Source organism: Zophobas morio, unplaced genomic scaffold (genome assembly GCF_036711695.1).
Source record: "Zophobas morio isolate AGI-343-1 ecotype UQ-CSIRO unplaced genomic scaffold, CSIRO_AGI_Zmor_V1 ptg000227l, whole genome shotgun sequence".
In the NCBI taxonomy this organism is placed as follows: domain Eukaryota; kingdom Metazoa; phylum Arthropoda; class Insecta; order Coleoptera; family Tenebrionidae; genus Zophobas; species Zophobas morio.
In genome coordinates this window covers 1-7,209 of record NW_026972331.1, presented here as the reverse complement: position 1 = coordinate 7,209, position 7,209 = coordinate 1, and the positions used below count along the sequence as shown (strand labels likewise).

The following is a 7,209-nucleotide window of genomic DNA, read 5'->3' as shown; positions in this document are numbered from 1 at the left end:
GATATATCGTTTAAGTAAAATAATAATATAAATTTTTATGAAATTAGTGAAATGCTTCCTTTCAAATAGTTTTTAATATCATATAAAAATGTTTCTGAGGAAACAATTGCGCATTAAATAATTCCTGTAACTCTCGACAGTCTTTATCTTTCGGGTGTACTGTGAAGCAATTCAAAAATAAATAGCTTTATTTATTTTTATACGTTTCTTCATACTCCTTTAAAAGGTGCAACAATTTTATTAAACTATTTGAAGTGAATTTACGAATAATATATAAAAAATTGGCCTATAACAAGTTTCGATTAGCATGTTGTTAAAGTGTTTTTGATACTGAACATTAAAGTGAACGAATAAAAAAAAATATATCATTTTGATATATATTTAAACGATAAAAATAAATTTGAAAACGTATCTTATAATATGAAAAAGTACTTACTCATACCCTACTTTTTAATCTATAAACAAACTTTGGATTAATTTTTAGTAGTAAAAGGTAATCAAAATGCTAAAGATACGTGTACGCAGCAGCCAACGGAAGGAAACATTAACATTAAAAACAATAACAATAGCTATAATTTTAATAATTTTATTTAAATATACTCTTATCAAAAGCAGTAGAAATGAGTTAAGCAAGCTATGTTTGTTATAATTAATTAATATTAGACCAAAAGTTGTCGATATTTTACAGCGAATTTAAATCGTTCTGCTTATTCGTCATAAAAAAATTCTCATCGCGAGATTTCTTTTTGCGCTAATAATAATAATCTATATAAAAAAAAAGATTTAGTAGCAATAAGAACTGAAGTTAAAACACAGCCCATCTTTTTAGAGGCTTACTATCCCCTTTAAAACCACAGAAGACATGAACTTAGACACAGGAGGCTGCACAACCAAACCAATTATCGCTAATGCAGCATCGCCATTAATCCTTATAGCTCAGCGATAAAAAGAGCACTGACGGTAGAATTAAGGGTCATCCTCGTAACCATTTTTATCGATCTTTGGTGTTTGCATACACCTCGCTTCATAGATTCTGATAAAGTAGGCGCCTTTGAGCCACAGGTTTGTTAACAAATGGCGAAAACTAACCCTCCAGACATCTTGATTAGCACGTTAAAAAAATTGCAATTAAGGTGTAGTCTGCTCCAAATGGGAAACGGATGGGGACATAGAGAGTATTCAGCTCTTTATGGACTTGGCCAGTTAATTGATTCTCCCTAGCGATCTTTTAACCATATCCAACTATCATTGACGGCACCTGCTATTACCAAACATTGCCATTGCCGAGTTGTAGGCGCAGGGATCAAGTCTTACCACTTCACCACAAAAACACATAAGGAATACCACTTGATGGCTGCCTGATAAAATTTACACGATTATCTGCTAGCGTGGAACCCCTTATCCGTGCAACCATGATGTTGCAGCGTAGTGAGAATAAAGTAGCGCTAAACTGAATCCACAGCGTTAAAAGATGACAGCACTCCATAATCCTTGCCCAAAGAACAACTTCACGACGGCCAAGCCTGAGATACAGAAATGTGTGCGTTTACCTCTACCTTCTTTGTGCGACGACACTTTTGTATGAGGACGACCTAGATCAGAGTAATGTTTTGGACGATAATATGACTGCTCAGTTTTTGCCCTATCTCTGTTGCTGTTCCATCACATTCGTTATTTATTAGATTGTTAAAGCTCTCTTAAGAATGAAAGACGACAGACCCGTAGTTCATCATTAGCTCGATTCTAAATTATAAGCTCATAATGGCGAATAAAGCGTCCATTCTGCCTTTTAAACTCATCCCTGACCTTCACCCTCTTTCTGTTGCTGTTGTGATGCCGCTAAGGAAACTGATCAAGTACAGGTCCAGCAGCTTCTTTTGTAGGCGGTAAAATATTGGTGTTATACTGTACCGTTTAAAAACGTGTGTCGCGGTCGCAAAGTTTATATTAGCATTCCGCTATGGCTACAACAACTTCTCTGTCTACCAAAGCAGATGCCCTCTCCTTCAATTTCTGAAAAACTAAAAGTGCAGTATATTCTTTGACATCTTAAGTCTTTTCAAAAGAGATTGCACCTTAAGCATACGGAAGAAATAGGTAACTGATGATTTGGCAAAGGCCTCTCTACTAGCGCCCTTGCTCATCGCGCTCCTTGTGTGCACTGTGTTTCCGGCCGGCAACGCCCACACACAGAAGGTCTTATTATTAAATTGTTAGGTAATAACTACCATAGAACAATCACTTGCTACCATTTACCTTATAGTGAGCGTTATATCCTCGTGATCCTCAATAAAATGTTTAGCTTTCATGTTTGCTCAGGTGTTCTAATTTTTATTTTGAGATTGCTTAAGTCGAAATCAACAGAAACTCTAATAGAAAGACGACCCCAGTTGGGTGTGGTTAATCCTTTATGTGTACACGTTCGATAGTTTACTTTACCTACTTATAATTTTTTTAAAGATGATAAGGGGAGTAACTCGTTGCAATCCTTTTGCGCTAGCATTTCAGAGCTGTCTATTCGTTTTTGCTGACCCAAAACATACCTTGAAGAAGCGCGCCTCACCTTCTTCACGCTGGCCCCATGTCCTTCCCTAGCTAAATGTTTGAACAGAAATACTTGAAAATTATTAATGTACTTTTATTTGTCACTCATTGCAACTTTATGTTTATGCAACTAGCCAATCATAGTCATGAGTTTTTTGTTATACCCAATTATCGTTAATAATACGTCTTCTCTTTAGAGAAGCGCGTTTAGTTGGCGAAAACGGTGTCACTTTACAACATAAGACAGAAAAGAGGCAATCAACCACACTCTTTTAACTATTTGGTCGGACCATTTATATACCTTTACTAAAAATAAGATATGTGTTCATATATGTATATTTGTTTAGATTTGGTTCAAGATTATTTGTATATACTTGTTTAAATTGTTTTTGTTCAAAAGTTAAAAAAAATTAGCCGGATTTGTTTATAGTGATATTTAGTTTACAAGGTTTTTTTCTTAAGTAAATTTTTGATCGGTGTAATCCCTTTTAACTATAAAATTAATGGTTCACGTAAATTAGTAAATTTAAGTTTAAAAACTTTTATATTATTCTTATTTTAAAATATATAAAATTTTAAGATTATGTTTTAAATAGTTCAATCAATGTGTTACTATTGTTACTACTATTACTTATTTATTTATGCTATGTAGTTTTGATGTTAAAACTAATTTTCAGTTCAGTGCTAATTTTTACCTAAAACGGTTAAGACCTTCCGCGTGTTGTGCCTTGGTTTTCTGTTATAATTAAAGCCAACACCATGATTAAAGTTTAAAGAATAAAAAATAAATAGATAAAAATTTACTAAAATTTAGTATTTAGGCCAACATATTATGTATGCTATCAATCTGGTCTATAAAATTGCTATACGTATCCAACTTGTTCACTTTTCACAGCATATAAATTATAACAACAACGCGCTCAGTTGATAAAATAATTTTGTATGCAGTGCAAAGTAATTTTTAGAGCTAATTTCCTTAAATCGTATTCATTATTATTTTTACACCTAATTATGTGGTCGTTTCTAACACTTTTTTATTTAAATTTTAGGATGGTCTTTTAAAAAAAGTGCATTTTAGAATCTTGTTATCATAAAAATATTAATTCTTTGAAGTCTTTCATCTGTCACTACTGATTAGTGATTGAATTATTTTCTTCACCTAAGTATTTTTATTTTTTACAAGTATTAATATACCTGTTTACTTACATTACTATCGCGGATATATTGTGTTTTCTCTGCCTACAGTTTGCATATATAGAAACCTTTTTTATTAGCGTTTAAGGTTAGTTTATAAATAGGCCAGCTTAGTATGGAGGACAAGGTTTAAAAACAATTTAAATTTTTAGTAAAGATGTTGCCTTTTCAGCATAGAAAACACACAAAAGCGATAGTAAAAGCGATTGCATTCTCATGCTTACAGTATGAAACACAACTGCCTGGAAAAAAAGATTTGAAGCTTTAAAAAAAAAGTCAAGTTTTCGTAACAATTTAATTAAATGTTTTATAATCTCATATTTCAGCTGTTATTAACTGAGAGTTTAACAAAACTTGTGCAAGTTAATACCATCTTTATGTAAGCAATAAAAAATATATTTCTTAAATTTTTAAGAAAAACTTTACTTTTTTTGTTTGGTCTCTTTGTTTTTGGTAACAAAATTTAGTACACAAGGAAAATTTTTGTATAATCACAGTTTTAAAAAATTTATATAATCTAAGCAATTTAGTAAAAAATACAAGGTATAGAATCAATATAAAAGCGCAAGTTCCGTTGCTCGCCTTTTAAATTAACCTTAGAAGATGCAAATACTTAACTGTGCTTTTACCTTCATAGTAGCTAATATATATATATATATATATAATATGAAGCCCGTAACGTTATAAGTGTAGATCTTAGTAAAAACGTAAAAAAATTAGTCTTAGTAGCAATATAAAAGCATGAAAATCATTTAGCAAAGTTTTTACTTCCAAGCAATAAAATTCTTAACGGATTATTCAAAGTTGCTTCAGGTTTTTAAATATGCTACACGGCTTTACAATTATATAAAATTAAGCTAGATTATAAAATAACCTTTTATTTAAGTTCCACAACTTAAGCTTCACTCTCACAAACGCTGATAACATAATTAAGCAAAATATGTACTACAAGGAAATATTATGTGATATTATGTAATATTTGAATAAAAATTATATTATTTTAAGATCTACTAGTATTGCAGACAATAAACATCTTTCCTTCAAAATATTTATTATAAAGGCTTCTCTAATAAACTTTAAAGTACCATATATTTCTATTTGAAATGGATAACTTGACAAAAAGAAATTAAAGAAAAAAGTGTTTTATTAAAAATATCTCAACAATTCAATTATGGCTAAGGCAAGAAGTTATTCATACTATGAATATTGTTGCCTTTTTTTTTTTAATTAAACTACGAGGAAAAAGTCAAGAGTGTCGTAAGCTTCTTTAACAAAAACTAATTCAAATACTTGATTAATTAATTTTAAGCCATAAAAATCTGTTGTTTGCTAATTTCTAAACAGCAGATTTTTCTGGAGAAGAATCTTCGCCGAGTAAATTTAGCAAAGAATGATTAGAATTATTACTTGAACCATCGAGCATAGTGTGGAATACGTTACTACTTAAATTATTAGAAACGAAAAGATCGTTTTTTTCTTCGTCAATAAAACCATTTTCCTCATAAACATTTGCAGTAGCTTTCCTTACTTTAACAGTACGTTGATCATCAGTGAAATTTAAATTTTCGGTTATTTCTTCAAGTATATTAAGATCACCCGAATTAGAATTTCTTAAGTTCGGATCCTGTTTGGCATCTCTTATGCCGAATAATCGAAGCCCAAAGCCATCACAACTAACTTCAGAGAGCTACATAGTAAAACAAAAAAAAAGATTATATATAATTTAATGGTATGTAGAATAATATCATGAAGTGAATTGATACGTTTGGCAACAGTTTACTTTCTGATGAGGCCGGATGAACCTATTAATATATGTACAATTACACAGGATTATTTTGCTATAATATAGTACAAATAAAAATACAAATATAAATATATTTAAATAAAAAATATACAGTGTCACTAGCTTCAGAATTAATCTTATGCACGGGCCCCTGTGAATTAAAAATTTTGTGTTAAGTTCATTCGTTAAAACGAACATTTAAGACTTGGTATTAAATAATACTTTAATATACAACTAAATTTAAATTATCGAATATTAACTTTTTGAGGATTATAATTTGAAGCTTGACTTTGACAAAGTTCTGTGGCTTTCTTAGATCTTGTAGGATATGACTTTGTAGTTTTACTCTTTACATTGACAGAAGATTGTTTGTAACCGCACTTACTATTATCCTTAGCCAACTTGTTTTGAAAACTATTATTTTTGTCGTATTCCGAAAATTTTTTACTTTTAAAGCCACTATTTAAATCCTTCTTACCAAAAACTTTTGCAAAAGAGCTAATGTTAGAGATATCAGTGGGCCCAGCAGTGGTTACTGACTTACTTTGCAGGTCAAAAGGCTGGAAAGATCGAGGATCCGCAGAATTATTTTGAGACAAATTAAAAGAAGTATTTATAGTTGTCCAAGGAAATTCTAAAAAACTATCAGAATGGTTGCCGGAAATTAATAAACTATCAGGCTGCGTTAAACTTGGAAACTGAGAGGATTGTATAGAAACAGAATTTTGAGCATCGAGAATTCTGTGAAAAAGTTTTGGCTTTTTAGATTGTTCAGTCCGAAATTCAGATTTGTTTAGACTATCTATTTCTACACTATTTAGGCTTCTTGGAAGAGAGAGATAGGCATTCAAATCCGGACTGGATTGACATTTTTCAGCTGTAAAAGGGAATTGAGGATCGGAAGTACGTGGAGGTATTTTTTTTTTGGTGAAGTCGCTTTTAGCAGTCTTATTAATGACTCTTATTAATATTGTAAACTAGCTTTGAGATACTGTTACGAACGCCCTTGTTATTGTTATAATTAGTTTTATTTTTGGTATTAGTGTTATTATTACTAGGAACCTTTATAGTACTTCTGGTATTATAATTAAAAACTGTATTACTGTTAGATTTTAACCTTTTTAATTTACCATCATGCTCAGAATCTAAGCAGTCCTTGCTATTATTAATTTTTTCCTTTGGAGAACCTACTAGACTTGGAGCCTTAAGAGTAATAAATTGAGTTTCTTGAGAGGCTACTTTCCAACCATACTCTAATTGAAGCGGGGTGGAAATTTCTAATATTTCCGAAGCCTGAATTACTGTAAGCTCTACTGAATTTTGTAAAGTCCACGTAAAGTCTCTGTATTGTTTTGAATTTTTACATGGTTTAAGATATATTTCAAAGGAAGAAAGATCCTGTGATAAATAAATTTACGATTATTATTACTAGAACAAAAATTGCAGAACCTTCTCTCCCTCAAACACTGAAGCCCACTTTTTAGCGAGATGTTCAATTATACTTGGCAAGGTTTTATTTGGCTTAAGTGTAAGCCTGACGGGGTAATATTTTTATAGTATATATAAAATTAAACAGTTACGATAAAAGCTTGTATACTGTAATAACGGATTAAAATTTTTTTTTCTTAACCGTTCACGAAAGTAATTGTCCGCTGGGAAAAGCTGCACAATTATCTTTGCTAGTAGCT

General features: G+C 31.0%; 1 long non-coding RNA gene across 1 annotated transcript; it reads right to left on the bottom strand.

Annotated features, from left to right (window-relative positions):
- Positions 1 to 5,241: 5,241 nt before the first annotated feature.
- On the bottom strand, positions 5,242 to 6,028 carry LOC135146421 (uncharacterized). The gene is made up of 4 exons (XR_010283812.1): positions 5,782 to 6,028; positions 5,634 to 5,672; positions 5,502 to 5,540; positions 5,242 to 5,425 (listed from the first exon to the last, which is right to left on the bottom strand). It is a non-coding gene; the product is annotated as an uncharacterized LOC135146421 (long non-coding RNA).
- Positions 6,029 to 7,209: the final 1,181 nt, after the last annotated feature.